Source organism: Salvelinus namaycush, chromosome 19 (genome assembly GCF_016432855.1).
Source record: "Salvelinus namaycush isolate Seneca chromosome 19, SaNama_1.0, whole genome shotgun sequence".
Taxonomy (NCBI): domain Eukaryota; kingdom Metazoa; phylum Chordata; class Actinopteri; order Salmoniformes; family Salmonidae; genus Salvelinus; species Salvelinus namaycush.
This window is the reverse complement of record NC_052325.1, coordinates 9,905,207-9,929,824: the sequence shown is the minus strand read 5'-3', so window position 1 is coordinate 9,929,824 and position 24,618 is coordinate 9,905,207. Positions and strand designations below refer to the sequence as shown.

At 43.4% G+C, this 24,618-nt stretch overlaps 1 pseudogene; it reads left to right on the top strand.

Moving 5' to 3' along the window:
- On the top strand, window positions 1–23,601 carry LOC120063685 (annotated as a pseudogene).
- The last annotated feature ends 1,017 nt before the right edge of the window (window positions 23,602–24,618 follow it).

The following is a 24,618-nucleotide window of genomic DNA, read 5'->3' as shown; positions in this document are numbered from 1 at the left end:
ATGAGTGATGACAAACTGTTCTTATGTTCTGCACCTGGATGTGGTCAGGTATGTTTTAAAAGTCCCTGTGGTTTGCTTTGTGGTTATATGTGTAATATTTAAAGTATATGTTTATCATCTTTTCATAGTGATTTACAAATGAAGACCAATTGGCTGTCCACAAACATGAGATGACACTAAAGTTTGGTCCAGCAAGAGGCAACAGTGTCATAGTAGCCGGTAAGCACTACAAGGGGCTTCAAATCAATTACTAAGTGACAGTGGTGGATAAAGTACTCAGTTGTCATACTTGAGTAAAAGTAAAGATACCTTAATAGAAAGTCACCCAGTAAAATACTACTTGAGTAAAAGTCTAAAAGTATTTGGTTTGAAATATACTTATGTATCAAAAGTAAAAGTATAAATAATTTCAAATTCCTTATATTAAGCAAAGCAGATGGCACTATTTTCTTGTTTTTTAAATTTATGGATAGCCAGGGGCACACCAACACTCAGACAATATTGACAAAATATGCATTTGCGTTTAGTGAGTCTGCCAGACCATAGGCAGTAGGGATGACCAGGTGTTCTCTTGATAAGTCCATTACTTTCACAATTTTCCTGTCCTGCTAAGCATTCAAAATGTAACGAGTACTTTGGGTTGTCACGGAAAATGTATGGAGTAAACAGTACCATCTTTTCTTTAGGAATGTAGTGAAGTAAAAGTTGTCAAAATAGTAAAGTACAGATTCCCTCAAAAAAACTACTTAAGTAGAACTTTAAATTATTTTTTACTTTTAAGTACTTTACACCACTGCTTTACACCACAAGTGATAGAATTCCTTCAAGTGATGTGTGAGAGAGATTGCCTTCTGTTGCAGACCAAACGCGAACACCTGCACGCTTTTTGAAGAACTGTGAGGAAGTTGGACTCTTCAACGAGCTTACCAGTCCTATGGAACATTACTTCAAAATAACTGCTGTGGATGACATCAAAAAGTTGACTAGTTACTAATCAGTGGTTCTGTCAAGAATAATGCTCTTTACATTCGTAGTACAGGTTCCTTCAGATTTGATCTTATCTGATCTGTTGACATTTGTTTCTGACATGTAGATGCCCTTGGATTTGTCGCCTCTTGCCACACCGATGATCATACAAAACAAAATTGAGGACCACTCAGCTGTGGCGGCACATCGGGACAGCCCTCTGCCCCATCCGGAATCTACAACAAGGGATGACAAGGTAAAGAATCTGGTTTACTTCATACAGTGATATCCAGGTGAATTAGTTGATATAAATGTAGGCTAGATCCTAGTTTTAGTTGCTAGATACTAGTTTCTCAATATTAGTTGCTTGTGACACCGGCATCAGTTGTCTGTGGGGCAATTCTAGGTCTTGACATACATTTTGGACATTTATAAACAACTATTGTCTCACCTTTTGAATATCCAGGTTTATATTAAACCTTAAACAGTTTGATTAATTTCAAACAGTGTTACTTGAATGTTGAGTAACACTGCAGATGTGATTGCTGAAAAAAGCAATTGTCTTTGCTACCATGTAGGCTAACTATACAGACGTACGGCCATAATTCTGGTCATACGGGTATCCGTGAAACCCCAAATGAATGGCTTATCAGAGATGTTGCTCAACAACATTGCAATAAGCTCAGAGTGAATTGTTCTCCGTTATGACCACCCAGTGTAATGGAGTTGATCTACAGTTAAAAATATTTTGACATCTCAGAATGAGGTTTATACTCATTTTTGCACCAACTTTTTGAATAGTTTCTTCAGACTAACGACTTTTTTTCTGGGAGCTTTTGTCTTCCGTTGAATAGTCTCACTGTAATGTTTCATCTGATGAAACACTGATTCTCTTCCACACTGCTTTGATGGATGATTTCACTCCTTAACAAAACGAACACATTACTACCAGATCTGTAGAAATGGTTTGGATAAAGAAATCACTTTGGGCTATATTTTGTACACCAGACCCATAATAACTATATGATTATCAGTTAGTACTCTATCTTTTTAAACTGTATTACAGGAGTTAGACAAAACTAGGGTATTATTTCATAGTTGAAATCTAGAAAATAGTTTTCATTTAACTATTAATGCAGCTAAGGTCTCGTATGGTGTTATCTTTGCAGCCGTCCTCACTGCCAAGCTCTACTATAGTCCATCCTGCATCCCTCCAAGTCCCCAATGTACTTCTAGCAACCTCAGACGCTAGTGTTGTTATAGAGCAAGCTCTCCCATCGCCAACATCTAGCTCTTTAATTACCCAAGCCTCATCCTCTAAAAGGCCAATAGTGTAAGTAACTCAAAATATAACTTTATTTAGTTATTTTTTGGTCAAATTTTTAAATGTTTTTTTTTGTTGCTTGATTTCTTTCTTGGATTAGTTTTTGTGCTAATATGTCTTTATGATATTGCATTTCGTGGTCAGATGGTTAATTGAAAAGTTTACTCTTTGTTTTGATGTCTGTGACCAGGACTGGTACCATATTGTATGAATACAAATCCATTTAATTAGGCTGTTATGTTCCTTTGATTGCCTGCTAAGTTTATTAATAAAAATATGTTGTAGTGTAAACTGTATCATAATGTTCTTAAATTATATATTTTTGAAAAACTATATAATTGCTGTTTGTTGTGTAACCCATAGTGTCTTTTGTCTTCTCTCCAGTCTTCTCTCTTTCCCTGTACTCTTTCAGCTGCCTAATGGACAGACCATGCCCGTCGCTATCCCATTAACCATCGCATCCAGTGTACACATTCCAACCGCCGTTCCTGTAAGTATTGCAAGTCTTGTTTTATGGAGTTCCATTGTGTATTTTGAATGTGTTGATTTCCAATGAGCTGTTAGAGTGTTGGGCCAGCTGCTGGATCGATTCCCCGAGCTGACAAGGTAAAAATCTGTCATTCTGCCCCTGAGCAAGGCACTGTTCCCCGGGCGCCGAATAGGTGGATGTCGATTATGGCAGACCCCGCACCTCTGATTCACAGGGGTTGGGTTAAATACGGAAGACACATTTCAGTTGAATGCATTCAGTTGTACTTCTGACTAGGTATCCCCCCCTTCCCTTACCCCTTTCCCAATCACTCGGGCACATTTCCACTAGGCCTATAGGCACGTTCCAGTAGTTAATGTCGTTTATCTGCATTCCGCCCCTAGAGGTCCCCATTTACTGCTTTGGCACAAGTGTCTTTGGCATGTGTTGCATAGGCAGGGGGTGATGGGGGATCTAATGTGCCTTAGAAGAGAGCAGCTGTATGTCACCATGGCAAAGACATTGAGTAGGCCAAATGGTTACTTGGCCCCATCCAGAGTGCCTCACTGCCATTTGTCCTTGTACAATTTGAATCACCACACTTGACTTCTGGCAGACTGGATGGACTATGCCTGATGTGTGTCACAATCAATTAACATGATGATCTGGATATCACGTTTCAGTGTCCGTTGAGGATATTAGCTCATATTTCTATAGCACCTATGATATGGATGTCTCTCTGTCCCTGGTTCCCCCAGAGCCACGTCTCCCTGGTTCCCCCAGAGCCACGTCTCCCTGTCCCTAGTACCCCCCCCCCCCCCCCCTTGTCTGGCTGAATGATGATAGACAGAAAGGGTCCCTGCCTCCTCTCTGGCCCTGATTATCTGTGGGAAACACTGAGCAGAATATGATTATCTGTGGGGAACACTGAGCAGAATATGATCATCTGTGGGGAACACTGAGCAGAATATGATTATCTGTAGGGAACGCTGAGCAGAAGATGATTATCTGTGGGGAACACTGAGCAGAAGATGATTATCTGTGGGGAACACTGAGCAGAAGATGATTATCTGTGGGGAACACTGAGCAGAAGATGATTATCTGTGGGGAACACTGAGCAGAAGATGATTATCTGTGGGGAACGCTGAGCAGAATATGATTATCTGTGGGGAACACTGAGCAGAATATGATTATCTGTGAGGAACAGTGAGCAGAATATGATTATCTGTGGGGAACGCTGAGCAGAATATGATTATCTGTGGGGAACGCTGAGCAGAATATGATTATCTGTGGGGAACACTGAGCAGGATATGATTATCTGTGGGGAACGCTGAGCAGGATATGATTATCTGTGGGGAACGCTGAGCAGAATATGATTATCTGTGGGGAACGCTGAGCAGAATATGATTATCTGCTGATGGTGGAGAAAACACCTCATTTCTCCCAGTCTGTGGGGAACACTGATCAAAAAAGAGAAGAAGAGATCCCCCTGCTGGGCCTCCTCTTCTCTCCCTTTTTCCATCCACTCTTCTCTCCCTTTTTCCATCCATATCATTGTCAGGAGATCCCAGCTCTGGCCTTCCCGCTCGTCTCTCGCCATCCCTCACCTTTTTGCTCAGCCTCTCTCTTCATGTGTTCTCCACACAGACGGGCAGGAGCTCATTAGCGTGCATGGTGCATCTCTATGTATTCTCCACACAGACAGGCCATCCAGCCTAATGTGGCTGAGATATGAGGAAAACTCTGAGCGTACGGCGCTGTGTGTGTGTGTACATTGGGAGGGGATGGGGAGGGAGCTGCCTACTTCTAACTGGGAAAGATAATTCTCCTTGTGCTTGTCTCTGTGTGTGTCTGTGCTGTCAGTTTGTCAGACCCGTCACTGTAGTGCCTAACGGCCCTGGAATCCCTGGACCCCACTCGCCACAAGCTCTCCAATCATAAGCTAAGCTGGTAATGTTTCTCTTGTGTACCTAACATCATGCCCCAACTCCCTCAAATGTGTAATATAAAAATTGATCCACAATGTAATGTTATGTACTCTACATTTACAGTACAGACAATGTAGTGAATACTTTGGGCTAATTCCACCTCAAAATGTAGTGTCTCCATTCTCTGGACCTGTGTATTAGTAGAGTCTCCGGCCTCTGGACCTGTGTATTAGTAGTGTCTCCATCTTCTGGCCCTGTGTATTAGTAGAGTCTCCGGCCTCTGGCCCTGTGTATTAGTAGAGTCTCCGGCCTCTGGCCCTGTGTATTAGTAGAGTCTCCGGCCTCTGGCCCTGTGTATTAGTAGAGTCTCCGGCCTCTGGCCCTGTGTATTAGTAGAGTCTCCGGCCTCTGGCCCTGTGTATTAGTAGAGTCTCCGGCCTCTGGCCCTGTGTATTAGTAGAGTCTCCGGCCTCTGGCCCTGTGTATTAGTAGAGTCTCCGGCCTCTGGCCCTGTGTATTAGTAGAGTCTCCGGCCTCTGGCCCTGTGTATTAGTAGTGTCTCCGGCCTCTGGCCCTGTGTATTAGTAGTGTCTCCGGCCTCTGGCCCTGTGTATTAGTAGTGTCTCCGGCCTCTGGCCCTGTGTATTAGTAGAGTCTCTGGCCCTGTGTGTTAGTAGAGTCTCTGGCCCTGTGTGTTAGTAGAGTCTCTGGCCCTGTGTGTTAGTAGAGTCTCTGGCCCTGTGTGTTAGTAGAGCCTCTGGCCCTGTGTGTTAGTAGAGTCTCCGGCCTCTGGCCCTGTGTATTAGCTTGAGTTTAAGATTGGGTGAGGTGGGGGACGGAGTTTAAAACCCATAAGTCTAAACCCTGTCTAAGTCGGGGGAGGGGGAGGTTCTACTAAGCTATCTGGAATTGTTTTAAGAAAGTCATACCAAGGATAATTTGGCTAATTGTAAGACCCCTTGAAGTAAAAAAAAGATATTCCCAAAACAACATCAAAAGGAAGTTTGTCCTGAAGTGTCTCTACTATACCTGAGAGATATAATAAATATCAGGAAATGTTTGTTTTTCTGACATGTATTTAAATCCTTTTATTTGTTATTAAGCAGTCTCCATATATACAGTGCTTTCGGGAAAGTTTTCAGACCCCTTGACTTTTTCCACATTTGGTTACTTTACAGCCTTGTTCTAAAATTGGTTACATAGTTTTTTTTTTCTTCTCACCAATCTGTACACAATACCCCATAATGACAAAGCAAAAACAGATTTTTTTTTTTTGCAAATGTATAAAATAAACTGAAATATCACAAATGTACATAAGTGATTCAGACCCTTTACTCAGTACCTTGTTGAAGCATCTTTGGCAGCGATTACAGCCTCGAGTCTTATTGGGTATGACGATACAAGCTTGGCACACCTGTATTTGGGGAGTTTCTCCCATTCTTCTTTGCAGATCCTCTCAAGCTCTGTCAGGTTGGATGGGGAGCGTCACTGCATAGCTATTTTCAGGTCTCTCCAGAGATGTTCGATCAGGTTCAAGTCCGGGCTCTGGCTGGGACACTCAAGGATATGCAGAGACTTGTCCCGAAGCCACTCCTTCTTGTATTGGCTGTGTGCTTAGGGTCGTTGTCTTTTGGAAGGTGAACCTTCGCCCCCGTCTGAGGTGCTGAGTGCTCTGGAGCAGGTTTTCATCAAGGAGCTCTCTGTACTGCTCCTTTTAATCTTTCCCTCGATCCTGACTAGTCTCCCAGTCCTTGCCGCTGGAAAAAATTCCCGCAGTGTCATGCTGCCACCACTGCATCACCATAGGGATGTTGCCAGGTTTACTCCAGATGTGACGCTTGGCCTTCAGGCTAAAGAGTTCAATCTTGTTTTCATCAGACCAGAGAATCTTGTGTCTCATGGTCTGAGAGTCCTTTAGGTGCCTTTTTGGTAAACTCCAAGCGGGTTGTCATGTGCTATTTACTGAGGAGTGGCTTCTGTCTGGCCACTCTACCATAAAGGCCTGATTGGTGGAGTGCTGCAGAGAAGGTTGTCCTTCTGGAAGGTTCTCCCATATCCAGAGGAACTCTGGAGCTCTGTCAGAGTGACTGTAGGGTTCTTGGTCAAGTCCCTGACCAAGGTCCTTCTCCCCCGATGGCTCAGTTTGGCTGGGTGGCCAGCTCTAGGAAGAGTCTTGGTGGTTCCAAACTTCTTCCATTTAAAAATGGAGGTCACTGTGTTCTTGGGGACCTTCAATGATGCAGAAATGTTTTGGTACCCCAGATCTGTGCCTTGACACAATCCTGTCTCGGAGGTCTACTGACAATTCCTTCAATCTGATGTCTTGATTTCTGCTCTGACATGCACTGTCAACTGTGGGACCTTATATAGACAGGTGTGTGCCTTTGCAAATCATGTCCAATCAATTGAATTTACCACAGGTGGACTCCAGTCAAGTTGTGGAAACATCTCAAGGATGATCAATGGAAACAGGATGCACCGGAGCTCAATTTCGAGTCTCATTGCAAAGGGTCTGAATACTTATGTAAATAAGGTGTTTTTTAGTTTTAATACATTTGCAAAAATGTCTAAACCTTTTTTCCCTTGTGATTATGGGGTATTTGTGTAAATTGATGAGCAATTTTTTTAGATTAATTTTAGATTAAGGCTGTAACGTAACAAAATGTGGAAAAGTCAAGGGGTCTTAATACTTTGTGGCCTGCTGGAGGTCATTTTGCAGGGCTCTGGCAGTGCTCCTCCTTGCACAAAGGCGGAGGTAGCGGTCCTGCTGCTGGGTTGTTGCCCTCCTACGGCCTCCTCCACGTCTCCTGATGTACTGGCCTGTCTCCTGGTAGCGCCTCCATGCTCTGGACGCTACGCTGACAGACGTGATGTGCCATCCTGGATGAGCTGCACTACCTGAGCCACTTGTGTGGGTTGTAGACTCCGTCTCATGCTACCACTAGAGTGAAAGCACCGCCAACATTCAAAAGTGACCAAAACATCAGCCAGGACGCATAGGAACTGAGAAGTGGTCTGTTGTCACCACCTGCAGAACCACTCCTTTATTGGGGGTGTCTTGCTAATTGCCTATAATTTCCACCTTTTTTTCATTTGCACAACAGCATGTGAAATTTATTGGCAATCAGTGTTGCTTCCTAAGTGGACAGTTTGATTTCACAGAAGTGTGATTGACTTGGAGTTACATTGTGTTGTTTAAGTGTTCCCTTTATTTTTTTGAGCAGTGTAGAATGTTGGTTTCGTACAGAATGTAGAATGTTTGTTTCGTACAGAATGTATGATTTTGGTTTCATATTTTGGGATTTTTCTCATTGATCTATGAACATAGTCAAGATTTTGGTTTCAACTCAAACATAACATCTCTACATTGCACAAAAGTTTTATCTCGTGGCTTGTGTTCTTTTCTCCCGCTAGAAGCTGAAAGCAGTACTGAGCCAGCAGCTCCCTCAGGTAACCAATGGAGATGCTGGTGTTGTCCAGAGCAGTGTTGTGACCCACACTGCAGCCCCAGCCCTGGCTCCAGCCTTGACCCCTTTCCCTGATCCAGACCCATCACCTGTCCCTCCCCCTGCCCCGCGTGAGGAACCCTGCCCCCAGCCCTGGCTCCAGCCTTGACCCCTTTCCCTGATCCAGACCATCACCTGTCCCTCCCCCTGCCCCGCGTGAGGAACCCTGCCCCCAGCCCCTCCATCAGCCTGCCACCTCCACCTCTGTGTGTACACTACCACAACTGGCCATTAGAGGGGGCTATGCTTAGTTCGGCCATTCCACAACTACAGTCATTTGAAGTACATGTATCAGTGTACAGTATTACCTTTATGAATTCTACATGATATTACTCTATATCAGTGGTTCCCAAACTTTGGTACGAAGAAACCCCTGCTCTATACAACCCTCTGTGATAATGAGGGTTTGTCTTTCCATTAGATACAGTATGTTGTAGTCTCTGGGTTATAGAGCTTTGATAGTTTGGTTCTGATGTGTGCTGCTCATTCTGGTCTCTATACCAGGCGTCCGAGGCGCCCCCTGCCCAGCACACCACAACCACAGGGGGGCCGGCAACGCAGAGCCACCAGCGAAGACCCAGACGAGAAGAGGCGCAAGTTCCTGGAACGCAACCGAGCAGCGGTGTCCTGCTGCAGACAGAAGAGGAAGGCCTGGGTGTCTACCCTGGAGAAGAAGACTCAGGACCTCAACTCTATGAACGGACAACTACAGGTATACTCCCAGTTGGTATTAGACAGAGGTGAGACCAAGTCACTATTATTCGAGTTTCAAGCAAGTCACAAGGTCCATGTCTCAAGTCGAGTCCCAAGTAGAACGGGTTAAGTCTCGAGTCAAGTCCAAGTCGTGCATTCAAAGAGCAAGTCAAGTCGAGTCACAAGTTGTTTTTTTTTCAAATCAAGTCTCAAGTCAAGTAAAAAAAAAAAAAAAAAAGAAATCTATACATGCGACGCTTTGTTCAAGTACAGATCTGTGTCTATGTATTGAGGCTACCAGACAGCCCTTTTCATGATTTTATCTGTAACACATTTTGATGATGTCATTGTAAAATAGGGACCCTGTAATAGTCATAAGGGCATGAAATCAGCAGAAGGCAAGGCAGGTTAACGTGCTCGGAGTGTACATTTATTTACAGGTCTTGGTGATACAATGGTGAAAGAGCCATATCATACTAAATATACAAGTAGATTTACCAGATATACACGGGCAGTAGCCCAAAAGATATAGCCTCCGTATCAGGCTTAACCTGTCCTATCTGAACGGATACAGGTCGAGGGCAAGACTGCACAGCATCCCATTGAGAAACCAAATGGAATCTGTCAGGAGCTCAACAGGTACATGTAAGCACTTGGATCCTCCCAGGACCATAAAATTACCAAATTGGAAATCGCAACCAATAAACTGGTTCAACAATGTAGAAAGGCAATTTATAATTTCCAAATTCATTGTTACATTGGTACATTAGTCTTAATCATACTTAACGATTTATTAATTATATTTCATCACCATTCATACATGGAACAATAATGTTCTCTTATTCACGTACTGACTCCAAAGTGTGATGCGTGGGCCACGTAGCCTATTTCTATGAGCACTGTGGTGCGCACGCTCCTATTTCTCACTGACACTAGCATGCCCCGCCCACCTGAGCATCTGTGTTTTTCAGCTATCTATTTCCTGTGTTTTTCAGCCATCTATTTCCTGTGTTTTTCAGCCATCTATTCCTGTGTTTTTCAGCCATCTATTTCCTGTGTTTTTCAGCCATCTATTTCCTGTGTTTTTCAGCCATCTATTCCTGTGTTTTTCAGCCATCTATTTCCTGTGTTTTTCAGCCATCTATTTCCTGTGTTTTTCAGCCATCTATTTCCTGTGTTTTTCAGCCATCCTTTTCCTGTGTTTTTCAGCCATCCTTTTCCTGTGTTTTTCAGCCATCCCTTTCCTGTGTTTTTCAGCCATCCCTTTCCTGTGTTTTTCAGCCATCCCTTTCCTGTGTTTTTCAGCCATCCCTTTCCTGTGTTTTTAAGCCATCCCTTTCCTGTGTTTTTAAGCCATCCCTTTCCTGTGTTTTTAAGCCATCCCTTTCCTGTGTTTTTAAGCCATCCCTTTCCTGTGTTTTTAAGCCATCCCTTTCCTGTGTTTTGAGAGGTGCAAAGTCCACTTCTCACTTAAATCTCGCTGGATTGATTGCTTTCATTTCACTCCTGTGACTCTTTCATAGTCTTGCTTCGGCCTGTCGTTTTTCTCCCCGTTAACGTTACGACCTCAGAACTGTTTGTAATGCCATGTCAAAACACATCCCCGTTGTGTTAAAGTATGTACAGTCGTGGCCAAAACTTTTGAGAATGACACAAATATTAATTTTCACAATCTGCTGCTTCAGTGTCTTTAGATAATTTTGTCAGATGTTACTATGGAATACTGAAGTATAATTACAAGCATTTCATAAGTGTCAAAGGCTTTTATTGACAATTGCATGAAGTTGATGCAAAGAGTCAATATTTGCAGTGTTGACCCTTCTTTTTTAAGACCTCTGCAATCCACCCTGGGATGCTGTCAATTAACTTCTGGGCCACATCCTGACTGATGGCAGCCCATTCTTGCATAATCAATGCTTGGAGTTTGTCAGAATTTGTGGGTTTTTGTTTGTCCACCCGCCTCTTGAGGATTGACCACAAGTTCTCAATGGGATTAAGGTCTGGGGAGTTTCCTGGCCATGGACCCAAAATGTCGATGTTTTGTTCCCCGAGCCACTTAGTTATCACTTTTGCCTTATGGCAAGGTGCTCCATCATGCTGGAAAAGGCATTGTTCGTCACCAAACTGTTCCTGGATGGTTGGGAGAAGTTGCTCTCGGGAGATGTGTTGGTACCATTCTTTATTCATGGCTGGGTTCTTAGGCAAAATTGTGAGTCAGCCCACTTCCTTGGCTGAGAAGCAAACCCACACATGAATGGTCTCAGGATGCTTTACTGTTGGCATGACACAGGACTGATGGTAGCGCTCACCTTGTCTTCTCTGGACAAGCTTTTTCCAGATGCCCCAAACAATCGGAAAGGGGATTCATCAGAGAAAATGACTTCTCCTTTTAATTTTTTTTTCTCCTTTTACCCCAGTATCTCTACTTGCACATTCATCTTCTGCACATCTATCACTCCAGTATTTAATTGCTAAATTGTAATTATTTCGCCACTATGGCCTATTTATTGCTTTACCTCCCTTATCTTACCTAATTTGCACACACTGTATATAGACTTTTTCTATTGTGTTATTGACTGTATGTTTGTTTATTCCATGTGTAACTCCGTGTTGTTGTTTTGTGTCGCACAGCTTTGCTTCATCTTGGCCAGGATCGCAGTTGTAAATGAGAACTTGGTTACCTGGTTAAATAAAGCTGAAATAAATCAATTAAAATGTATTGTAAGTGCCTTAATGTGTTTGGAACCCAGGCTGCTCTAAATCCACGTAGTCACCGTGAGCGTAATGTGGCCTCTCTTTACGGCATGCTGAATCCCTCGCTCCCACAGGGGCTGTAAGGACACAGGAGTCCTTACAGCAGAATCCACAAAGTGGTGCTGACCACCTGACAATTTGTGTTTAGAGCCAGTAAAGGGACATAATTATAATAATAATTAACAACGTCCTTTATTCACCTGCCATCCGTTATCCAGTTACCTTTCCCAGTGTCTGTTCTTCTTCATGGTTTGGGGGGGAATAGGAGATAATGTAATGGGTTGTATGGACCTCTCATACAGACTGGTGTGAGGTAATGTAATGGTCACATGTACCAGACAAGGAGAAATAAATAACTTGTGGTTAAATGAGGTTCTTCTCCCTTTGTCAAATAAAAATAATTATGGTTTTGGTACTGGGAAAATAGTAGCTAAAGTCCCATCACAGCCTGAATGCTTTCACTTTTCAGAACTGGGAAATGGCTGGCTGATGGTTTGGCAGGTCACACTCCTCATAAGGTTAGGGATCGTGAAGGTTTAGCCTCTGTGTTTCAATCAGAGACATGGTATACCAATGGTTATCAGACCCAAGTTCCAGTATGTACAGTGCATTTGGAAAATATTCAGACCCCTTGACTTTTTCCACATTTTGTTACGTTACAGCCTTATTCTAAAATGGATTAAATTGTTTTTTCCCCCTCATCAATCTACACACAATGAAAAAGCAAAAACAGGTTTTCAAAATTAAAACACTTAAATATGACATTTACATAAGTATTCAGACCCTTTTACTCAGTATTTTGTTGAAGAACCTTTGGCAGCGATTACAGCCTCGAGTCTTGGTTATGACACTACAAGCTTGGCACACCTGAATTTGGGGAGTTTCTCCAATTCTCTGCAGATTCTCTCAAGCTCTGTCAGGTTGGATGGGGAGCGTCACTGCACAGCTATTTTCAGGTCTCTCCAGAGATGTTAGATTTGTGACATCGGCTGATGTAAAAAGGGCTTTATAAAACATTTGATTTATTGATCAGGTTCAAGTCCGGGCTCTGGCTGGGCTCTGTCAGAGTGACCATCACCTCCCTGACCAACGCCTTCTCCCCTGATTGCTCAGTTTGGCCGGGCGGCCAGCTCTAGGAAGTTTTGGCCCGGGCGGCCAGCTCTGGCTCAAGGACATTCAGAAACTTGTCCTGATGCCAGTCCTGCATTGTCTTGGCTGTATGCTTAGGGTCGTTGTTCTGTTGGAAGGTGAACCTTCGCCCCAGTCTGAGGTCCTGATCGCTCTGGAGCAGGTTTTCATCAATGATCTCTCTGTACTTTACTCTGTTCATCTTTTACCCGATCCTGACTAGTCTCCCAGTCCCTGCTGCTGAAAAACATCCCCACAGCATGATGCTGCCACCACCATGCTTCACCGTAGGGATGGTGCCAGGTCTCCTCCAGACGTGAGGCTTGGCATTCAGCTCAAAGAGTTTAATCTTGGTTTCATCAGGCCAGAGAATCTTGTTTCTCATGGTCTGAGAGTCCTTTAGGTGCCTTTTGGCAAACTCCAAGCGGGATGTCATGTGCCTTTTGCTGCGGAGTTGCTTCTGGCCACTCTACCGTAAAGGCCTGATTGGTGGAGTGCTGAAGAGATGGTTGTCCTTCTGGAAGGTTCTCCCATCTCCACAGAGTTACTCTGGAGCTCTGTCAGAGTGACCGTAGGGTTCTTGGTCACCTCCCTGACCAAGGCCCTTCTCCCCTGTTTGGTCAGCTCTAGGAAGATGAGGGTGGTCTCCAAACGTCTTCCATTTAAGAATGATGGAGGCTGTGTTTTTAGGGACCTTCAATGCTGCCGAAATGTTTTGGTACCCTTCACCAGATCTGTGCTTCGACACAATCCTGTCTCGGAGCTCTACGAACAATTCCTTCGACTTCATGGCTTATTTTATGGAAGTTTTTTTCAGCTGTGGGATAGAACAAGGATGTAACGTAACAAAACGTGGAGAAAGTCAATGGGTCTGAATACTTTCCTAATGTACTATATGTCTGTATGAGAATGTTTTATTGATTGTGTGTTGTCTGTTTCCCCTCTGGCAGAATGAAGTCACCCTGCTGAGAAATGAAGTGGATCAGCTGAAGTATCATCTGGCTGATAAAGATTGACCTGTAACCGCCAAGAAGAAGAAATCTGCCTATCACAGTGAGTAATGTTCCATTACTCTCACCCCGGGGCCGCCCGCTAAATACATCCAAAACCAGCCCTGCTAACCGCTCGCCAGAGGGACACGTCTCACTCATCGCCAGGGCCAAAACCTCCTGAGCTATTGACACATAAGGCCGTTCTCTCTTTGAAAAACTTCTGAGAAATTGAGCTATTCGTATGCCTTTTTTGTATCCAGGCAAGTCATGTGTTTTGAGGTGTCATATTGTTTTAAATGTGGTTTATCTTCATCTTTATGGAAGCCTACATGAGGGAAGGCATTAGCAGATATACGTTAAGCTCCAATTTTTTATGTTTTTATTCTTTAATGTTGCAAATCTGTGCATCGTGTCTGCCATATCCAGCCTCTTCATTTAAATTTGCTCTTGTCAGTAGAACGGGCTGTTGGGAGACGATGGTTGACTCACTTTGCCCAGCAGTGCCTGTTTCTCAGGTGCTTGTTGTAAAACATATTGGCTGCCAGGTGTCATCAGTCATTGTGTAAGCACTTCTGTAAGAACATGTTATACTTTTTAATTTCCACCATTTCAACCCCATTTGCCTCTGTGTTTTAGAATCTAGATTTTTTTTGTCAGCTTTGAGCTCATACCTCACCATCTCTCTTTGATGGGTCAATATGCAGAATGTTTAATCCAGAGCCACGTCTGGATTGGATTGACAATGATTTCCTCCAAGATGAGTCCATTATTGCTGAGAGGAGAGCTTGACAAGACCGTGGAGCTTTGTCAATGAGAGGTGCCGCAGCTCTGCTGTTCATTCTGCATTTCTATTGTTAACCATAGCTGACACGCCTCGTGCTTATTCTGGGACTGATGGCTGAATGGCTCCCAGGCTGTATTGACCTGTCAGACGGGAATCATTTGGTTGTCTGAGATTGTTTCTCGACTACGATTTGTGGATGAATTGGGTCATATTTTGGGGCGGTAGGTAGCCTAGTGGTTAGAGCTGTTGGGCCAGTAACCGAAAGGTTGCTAGATTGAATCCCAGAGCTGACAAGGTAAAAATCTGTTGTTCTACCCCTGAACAAGGCAGTTAACCCACTGTTCCTAGGCCGTCATTGAAAATAAGAATTTGTTCTTAACTGACTTGTCTAGTTAAATAAAGGTAAAATAATAATCTTTCTCAGGTATATTGAATGTCCCCCCAGCTTCTTAGACTTCTGAAGGATGATCCCTTGCAGCTAGTTGATACAGTGGAGAAAATAGCCTAGACTCATCCTGTTACTTTACGGAAGCATTCTATTTTTGAAAGGTGAGGTTGCGGGAGATGACATCAGCCTGTACATGCTCTACTATACTGTCAATACTGTGACAAAAAAATGCTGCATCCTTCCTTTTGTCTGGTAACATGTTTCATTATTCAGCCCCGGGCTCCCAGCATCCTCCGTCTCTGTCTGGTAACATGTTAGTAAATAAAAACTATTTTAGCTGTTCACTCACAAGGGTTTCAAGTATTTTCACCAGGGGTGACAGCTTAGAGATTGGCCTATAATTATTTAATAGAGTTGGATCTCCAGATCTTTGGAGTTTCATTACATTCCAGGGTTAGATTGAACAGATATGTAAGTGGTTCAGCTATGAAATCAGCTGCCAGATTTAAAAAGCAGGGATCTAAAAGATCAGGACCTGCAGGCTTTCTCTGATCTAAGGATTTCAGGGCTTTATGTACCACCTGCACTGAGAATGGCAACAAGTTTGACCAGCTCTCACTGGTTCATCCACACAGGGTTGTACAGAGACAGAGGACACTGAATCAAACAGCCTACCAGATGATACAAAGTGCTCATTGAAACAATTCAGCATTTCAGATTTGTCATATACAGCAACAAAGTCCTTCAATACACACGACGGTAATTCGTTAACATCACTGTTTCCAGACATAGACTTAAAAGCCGTCTAAAACTCTAGGGTCATTCAGGTTATCAGTGGTAACAGACATAACAATTCAGACTTGGACTTCCTGAGAAGAAAAGAACACTTGTTTCTTAACTGCCTAAAAAGAAGCCAATCAGCATCTGAACATGATTTCCTTGCTTTAGCCCAGGCTAGATTACGGTCGTGAATAATAACAGACAGCTCCGAAGAAAACCATGGATTATCCCGCCCTTTAACCCTGAACCTGCGGAATGGGGCATGTTTGTTTACTATTTGGGAAAAACCATTATGAAAGAATTTCCAGGCAGTTTCCACATCAGGGATAAGCTCAATCTTGCTCCAGCATCCTCCGTCTCTGTCCGGTAACATGTTTCATTATCCAGCCCCGGGCTCCCTACATACTTTCTCTCTGTCCGGTAACATGTTTCATTATCCAGCCCCGGGCTCCCAGCATCCTCCGTCTCTGTCCGGTAACATGTTTCATTATCCAGCCCCGGGCTCCCTACATACTTTCTCTCTGTCCGGTAACATGTTTCATTATCCAGCCCCGGGCTCCCAGCATCCTACGTCTCTGTCTGGTAACATGTTTCATTATCCAGCCCCGGGCTCCCTACATACTTTCTCTCTGTCCGGTAACATGTTTCATTATCCAGCCCCGGGCTCCCAGCATCCTACGTCTCTGTCTGGTAACGTTTCATTATCCATCCCCAGGCTCAGGTCCAGGCACTCAGCTACAGCAGGTGGGAGGAAATTACCCAGCCTACCCTACAAACATACCAGGCCATGCTTCCTCTTGGCACACCAAATTGTCAATTTTGCTTCTGGTAAAAACCACATCAGAAATAATGTAAAGGGCTGCTTAGGGGAACCAGTAAAGCTGCGTATTATAAAATATCAGCCTTCCGCTCCTGTGCTTAATGCCATTAAGAGTAATAATACACAATGGAATATGTACAAAAAGACCAGGCTGATTTACTCTGGGGTCAGCCTTATGATTTACTCTGGGGTCAGCCTTATGATTTACTCTGGGGTCAGCCTTATGATTTAATCTGGGGTCAGCCTTATGATTTACTCTGGGGTCAGCCTTATGATTTACTCTGGGGTCAGCCTTATGATTTAATCTGGGGTCAGCCTTATGATTTACTCTGGGGTCAGCCTTATGATTTACTCTGGGGTCAGCCTTATGATTTACTCTGGGGTCAGCCTTATGATTTACTCTGGGGTCAGCCTTATGATTTACTCTGGGGTCAGCCTTATGATTTACTCTGGGGTCAGCCTTATGATTTACTCTGGGGTCAGCCTTATGATTTACTCTGGGGTCAGCCTTATGATTTACTCTGGGGTCAGCCTTATGATTTACTCTGGGGTCAGCCTTATGATTTACTCTGGGGTCAGCCTTATGATTTACTCTGGGGTCAGCCTTATGATTTACTCTGGGGTCAGCCTTATGATTTACTCTGGGGTCAGCCTTATGATTTACTCTGGGGTCAGCCTTATGATTTACTCTGGGAGCAGCCTTATGATTTACTCTGGGGGCAGCCTTATGATTTACTCTGGGGTCAGCCTTATGATTTACTCTGGGAGCAGCCTTATGATTTACTCTGGGAGCAGCCTTATGATTTCCTCTGGGAGCAGCCTTATGATTTCCTCTGGGAGCAGCCTTATGATTTACTCTGGGAGCAGCCTTATGATTTCCTCTGGGAGCAGCCTTATGATTTACTCTTGAGGTCAGCCTTATGCAGGGACAAATGTCAGAGCGATTTGCGCTAAATCACCTGATCAAAGTGTGGTCAGTACGAAGGCAGCGGGAGCCCTCCCACACAGAGGGCCTTTTTAAATGCAATTTTATTGCAACTTTTCGTATTATGGGATCTGTATCTTACGTTCTCAAATACCAAGCCCAATCATTAATTACCTAGTGTCATTTCAACTGACTACCTATCATAAGCTATATTAATTATCATAGTGGTCTTCCTCATTCCTTTTTGAGTCAGAGCATGATTGAGTCAGGATCCAGTTAATTCAATACAACTGCCTAGCATTTGGTGGCATTTCGAGATTAAGCCTTGTGTATTTTCCAGTGTGAGCATCATTAAAATCAGGTGCTGTAATCATCTGTTACAGTAGCTACAGTAGTTGGCAAGGTAGGAAAAAACGAATGAGAACGCAGTGAGGATTGGGAATCACTGCCACGTGCTCCAGAATGTAACGTCCCCTTATGACTTTGGTTTAAATTGACATTGTAGTTTAACTTTAATTAAAGGCAACAATTGTAAGAGGCCTTGACAAAATAGGCCTAGGATAGTACATACAGTGCATTCTGAAAGTATTCAGACCCCTTGACGACTTCCACATTTTGTGACGTTACAGCCGTATTCTAAAATTGATTAAATAAATACAAATCCTCAGGAAACTTGGCGCTATCCCTACGGTGAAACATGGTGGTGGTAGCATCATGCTGTGGGGATGTTTTTCAGCAGCAGGGACTGGGAGACTAGTCAGGATCGAGGGAAAGATGAACCGTGCAAAGTACAGAGATCCTTGATGAAAACCTGCTCCAGAGTGCTCAGCACCTCAGACTGGGGCGAAGGTTCACCTTCCAACAGGACAACGACCCTAAGCACATAGCCAAGACAATGCAGGAGTGGCTTTGGGACAAGTTTCTGAATGTCCTTGAGTGGCCCAGCCAGAGCCCAGACTTGAACCCGATTGAACATCTCTGGAGAGACCTGAATATAGCTGTGCAGCGATGCTCCCCATCTAACCTGACAGATCTTGAGAGGATCTGCAGAGAAGAATGGGAGAAACTCTCCAGATACAGGTGTGCCATGCTTGGAAAGCGGTACCGGAGCGCCAAGTCTAGGACCAAAAGGATTCTCAGCAGCTTTTACCCCCAAGCCATAAGACTCCTGAACAGGTAATCAAATGGCTACCTGGACTATTTGCATTGTGCCCCTCCCCAACCCCTCTTTTACGCTGCTGCTGCTCTCTGTTTATCATATATGCATAGTCACTTTCATGTACATACTACCTCAATTAGCCCGACTAACCGGTGCCCCCGCATATTGGCTACCCGGACTATTTGCATTGTGTCCCCCTCACCCCTCTTTTACTCTACTGCTACTCTCTGTTTATCATATATGCATAGTCACTTTAACCATACCTACATGTACATACTACCTCAATCAGCCCGACTAACCGGTGCCTGTATATAGCCTCGCTACTGTATATATCCTCGCTACTGTTATTTTTCACTGTCTTTTTACTGTTGTTTTTTATTTCTTTACTTATCTATTGTTCACCTAATACCTATTTTTTACTTAAATATTGCGCTGTTGGTTAGGACCTGTAAGGTCCACACCTGTTGTATTCGGCGCATGTGATAAACTTTGATTTGATTTGTTGCTTCATACCCATGACGACTCGAGGCTGTATCCGCTGTCAAAGGTGCTTCAACAAATTACTGAGTAAAGGGTCTGAATACTTATGTAAATGGGATATTTCAGTAAAAAAAATGTTTATACATTTGCAAAAATGTCAAAATGTGAAAAAGTCAAGATATTTTCCGAATGCACTGTATCAGTTCTAAATAGATTGGCCAACGGAGATTACTCCTAATTAGGGTTGCAAAGATCCCAGTAATTTACCAAAATCCATGGCAATCTTTGGGAACATTGTATTCATGTACACTACCGTTGAAAAGTTTGGGGTCATGAGGAAATGTCCTTGTTTTTGAAAGAAAAGCAAAGCTGGAAAAGGCAGATTTTAATTTTTTAAATGGAATATCTACATAAGCGTACGGAGGCCCATTATCAGCAACCATCACTCCTGTGTTCCAATGGCACATTGTGTTAGCTAATCCAAGTTTAGCATTTTAAAAGGCTAATTGATCATTAGAAAACCCTTTTGCAATTATGTTAGCACAGCTGAAAACTGTTGTTCTGATTAAGGAAGCAATACATCTCGCCTTCTTTAGATTAGTTGAGTATCTGGAGCATCAGCATTTGCGGGTTAGATTACAGGCTCAAAATGGCTAGAAACAAAGAACTTCTGAAACGCGTCAGTCTATTCTTGTTCTGAGAAATGAAGGCTATTCCATGCGAGAAATTGCCAAGAAACGGAATATCTCGCACAAAGCTGTGTACTACTCCCTTCACAGGACAGCTCAAACCAAAATAGATAGAGAAGTGGGAGGCCCCGGTGCACAACTGAGCAAGAGGACAAGTACATTAGAGTGTCTAGTTTGAGAAACAGACGCCTCACAAGTCTTCAACTGGCAGCTTCATTAAATAGTACCTACAAAACACCAGTCTCAACGTCAACAGTGAAGAGGCGACTCCGGGATGCTGGCCTTCTAGGCAGAGTTCGTCTGTGTTCTTTGGCCCGTCTTAATCTTTTCTTCTTATTGGCTAGTCTGAGATGGCTTTTTCTTTGCAACTCTGCCTAGAAGGCCAGCATCCCGTGTATCTCATGATAAGCTGTAGACCACACTACCTACCGAGAGGGTTTTCATCTGTATTCTTTGTAGCTGTTTACATACCACCACAGTCACAGGCTGGCACTAAGATGGCATTGAATGAGCTGTATTCCGCCATAAGAAAACGCTCAACCAGAGGTGGCGCTCCTAGTAGCCAGGGACTTGAATGCAGGGAAACTTAAATCCGTTTTACCAAATTTCTATCAGCCTGTTAAATGTGCAACCAGAGGAAAAATAACTCTGGACCACCTATACTCCACACACAGAGACGCATACAAAGCTCGCCCTCCATTTGGCAAATCTGACCATAATTCTATCCTCCTGATTCCTACTTACAAGCAAAAATTAAATCAGGAAGCACCATTGACTAGACCAATAAAAAAGTGGTCAGAGGAAGCAGATGTTAAGTTACAGGACTGTTTTGCTAGCACAGACTGGAATATGTTCCGGGATTTCTCCGATGGCATTAAGGAGTACACCACATCAGTCATTGGCTTCATCAATAAGTGCATCAATGACGTCGTCCCCACGGTGACCGTACGTACATACCCCAACCAGAAGCCATGGATTACAGGCAGCATCCACACTGAGCTAAAGGCTAGAGCTGCCGAATTCAAGGAGCGGGACTCTATCCCGGAAGCTTAGAAGGAATCCCGCTACGCCCGCCGAAGAACCCTCAAACAGGCAAAGCGTCAATACTGGCCTAAGATCGAATCGTACTACACCGGCTCTGACGCTCGTCAGATGTGGCAGGGCTTGCAAACCATTACAGACTACAAAGGGAAGCACAGCCAAGAGCTGCCCAGTGACACAAGCCAACCAGACAAGCAAAACTACTTCTATGCTTGCTTCGAAGGCAAATAACACTGAAACTTGCATGAGAGAACCAGCTGTTCCAGAAGACTGTGTGATCACGCTTTCCGCAGCTGATGTGAGTAAGACCTTTTAAACAGGTCAACATTTACAAGGCCGCAGGGCCAGACGGATTACCAGGACGTGTACTGCGAGCATGCGCTGACCAACTGGCAAGTGTCTTCACTGACATTTTCAACCTCTCCCTGTCCGAGTCTGTAATACAAACATGTTTTAAGCAGACCATCATAGTCCCTGTGCCCAAGAACACTAAGGTAACCTGCCTAAACGACTACCGACCCGTAGCACTCACGTCTGTAGCCATGAAGGGTATATGCAACAGTTGGGCCGCCTGGCTCGTCAATGTAACAGCAATATTTAGGCTTATGGTTGCCACCCGTTAGATAAAATACGTAACGGTTTTGTATTTCACTGAAAGAATAAACGTTTTGTTTTCGAAATAATAGTTTCCGGATTTGAACATATTAATTACCTAAGGCTCGTATTTCTGTGTGTTATTATAACTAAGTATGATTTGATAGAGCAGTCTGACATAGCGGTGGTAGGCAGCAGCAGGCTCGTAAGCATTCATTCAAACAGCACTTTCCTGCGTTTTGCCAGCAGCTCTTCGCTGTGCTTCAAGCCTATCAACTCCCGAGATTAGGCTGGTGTAACCGATGTGAAATGGCTAGCTAGTTAGCGGGGTGTGCGCTAATAGCGTTTCAAACGTCACTCGCTCTGAGACTTGGAGTAGTTATTCCCCTTGCTCTGCATGGGTAACGCTGCTTCGAGGGTGGCTGTTGTCGTTGTGTTCCTGGTTCGAGCCCAGGTAGGAGCGAGGAGAGGGATGGAAGCTATACTGTTACACTTGCAATACTAAAGTGCCTATAAGAACATCCAATAGTCAAAGGTTAATGAAATACAAATGGTATAGAGCGAAATAGTCCTATAATTCCTATAATAACTACAACCTAAAACTTCCTACCTGGGAATATTGAAGACTCATGTTAAAAGGAACCACCAGCTTTCATATGTTCTCATGTTCTGAGCAAGGAACTTAAACGTTAGCTTTTTTACATGGCACATATTGCACTTTTACTTTCTCCTCCAACACTTTGTTTTTGCAATATTTAAACCAAATTGAACATGTTTCATTATTTATTTGAGACTAAATTGATTTTATTGATGTATTATATTAAGTTTAAATAAGTGTTCATTGTTCATTCAGTGTTGTTGTAATTGTCATTATTACAAGTATATATAATAATCGGCCGATTTTAATCGGTATCAGCTTTTTTTGGTCCTCCAAGAATTGGTATCGGCGTTAAATTATAATCGGTCGACCTCTAATCCTGACTGGTTGCATCACTGCCTGGTATGGCAACTGCTCGGCCTCCGACCGCAAGGCACTACAGAGGGTAGTGCCAACGGCCCAGTACATCACTGGTGCCAAGCTTCCTGCCATCCAGGACCTCTATACCAGGCGGTGTCAGAGGAAGGCCCTGAAAATTGTGAAAGACTCCAGCCACCCTAGTCATAGACTGTTCTCTCTGCTACCGCACGTCAGGCGGTACCGGAGCACCAAGTCTAGGTCCAAGAAGCTTCTAAACAGCTTCTACCCCAAGCCATAAGACTCCTGTACATCTAGTCAAATTGCTACCCAGACTATTTGCATTGCACCTCTCCCCCTCTTTACATCACTGATACTCTCTGTTGTCATCTATGCATAGTCACTTTAATAACTCCACCTACATGTACATACTACCTCAACTAACCGGTGCCCCTGCACATTGATTCTGTACCGGTACACCCCTGTATATAGCCTCGCTATTGTTATTTCACTGCTGCTCTTTAATTATTGTGACTTTTATCTCTTATTCTTATCTGTATTTTTTATTTTTTTTCACTGTTGGTTAGGGGCTTGTAAGGAAGTATTTCACTGTAAGGCGTTGTATTCGGCGCTTGTGACAAATACAATTTGATTTGATTTGATCATCTGTAGTTCCCAAACAGGCCACTGATAAAATTCCTGAAATTTTTTTGAAAGTTAAAAATAAGATTTGTAGTTGACTGATTAACTTTTAAAAGTTTCCAGTAATATATCCTGCCTTAGCAACCCTACTCCTGATCCTGTTTTGGAATATCAGCACAGTGTATTGAATATAAGCTATCCATTTTGATTAATTGTTGTACTTTAGCAAGCACTATTGCTGCAGTAGATGTACTGTATAAAAAAACGTAATGATCAAACCACAAAGCCAAAATAGGCTTTTTTTAGACACACTGTGGTTCAGTATGTGTGTTCACTGTGTGTTTGCAGCGTCTGAGGAGGACAGCTATGAGGAGATGTCAGTCCCAGACAGCCTTCAGAGCGAGGCCATCCAGCACAGCTCCGTCAGCATATCCAACGGAGTCAGCTCCTCCTCCATGACCCCTGCGGTCTCCGCCCTCGCTTCGGCCCCCGTCCCAACCAGAGCAGCCCAGAGCACAGAGGAAGACCAGCCACAGGGGGGTGCTGCCCTGTTCACCACACAGACTCAGCCCTCGGGAAGCTGATCAACTCCACCGCACCACAGGCAGTGGCCCACCCTCACTGGGGAAAGGAACTCTCACTCCGCTTCAGTTTGGACTATACTGTTTCCTTTCTGTTTCTTTTGACTTTTAAACTTGTCTTATAAAACAATGGGTTTTTAATGGTGAGCGAGCGTTGCGCCTTTTCCTGTCTTTTGATTTTCTTGAAATGCAACGTTCCTGAAAAGCACAACATGATAGTTTGTGGAAAATTGGTAAATATGCGAGAGAACAAATCATTTTAGGAAATTGTTGTTGAAAATGGGACTGATTGTCTTATTCTCTTGTATTTATTTAATTTATTGACTGTATACCCATCATTTTTGTTTTGGACCTCTGTGACCTATGAAGTTGTAATGACTCAATCAGTGCAATGTCAATGAGACTTTACCAAAAGTGTATTGTGGCTCACCTGGAATGTATTTGGTTTTTAATGTCCCTTTATAAGTATCTTTATGAAGAGACGTGAGAAAATTTTATTGTTTTGCCTTTTCCATTTTGCACATAATGAAAGATTAGGGTTTACGTTTTGTAGTGTTTGACTGTTCATGCAAAGTACTGGCAGTGTTAAGAGGTAGATTTAAATACCTGTCTCATTACAAAACGTCAGTGATTTGATTAGATCTGAACGGGCAACTTTTTTTGTGAGTAAGTTCGCTGCATCTGCCGGTAGCATAATGTGGTTTGAATGTTCAGAGATTCCTCCACTTGTAAAATAGTCTTCTTCGGGGGAAGCTTGGGTAGAATTCTGTGTATATTCTTTAACCAACAGTCCATCTGTAGTCTGATTGTTCCATGAAGCAGTGATTGTAGGAATGCAGTACATTTTACATTACACAAACATGTTGATGTTGACTTAACCATGTGCCATTACAGTTATTTATCACACAGGGCGTTTCAATGTACATAATTGTTTGGTATAGAGATATCATGCTTCTGAGTAATGTTTCTACTTACGAATTGACAGTCTATTGCTTTCATGTTCGACCCTGAACACTCTTG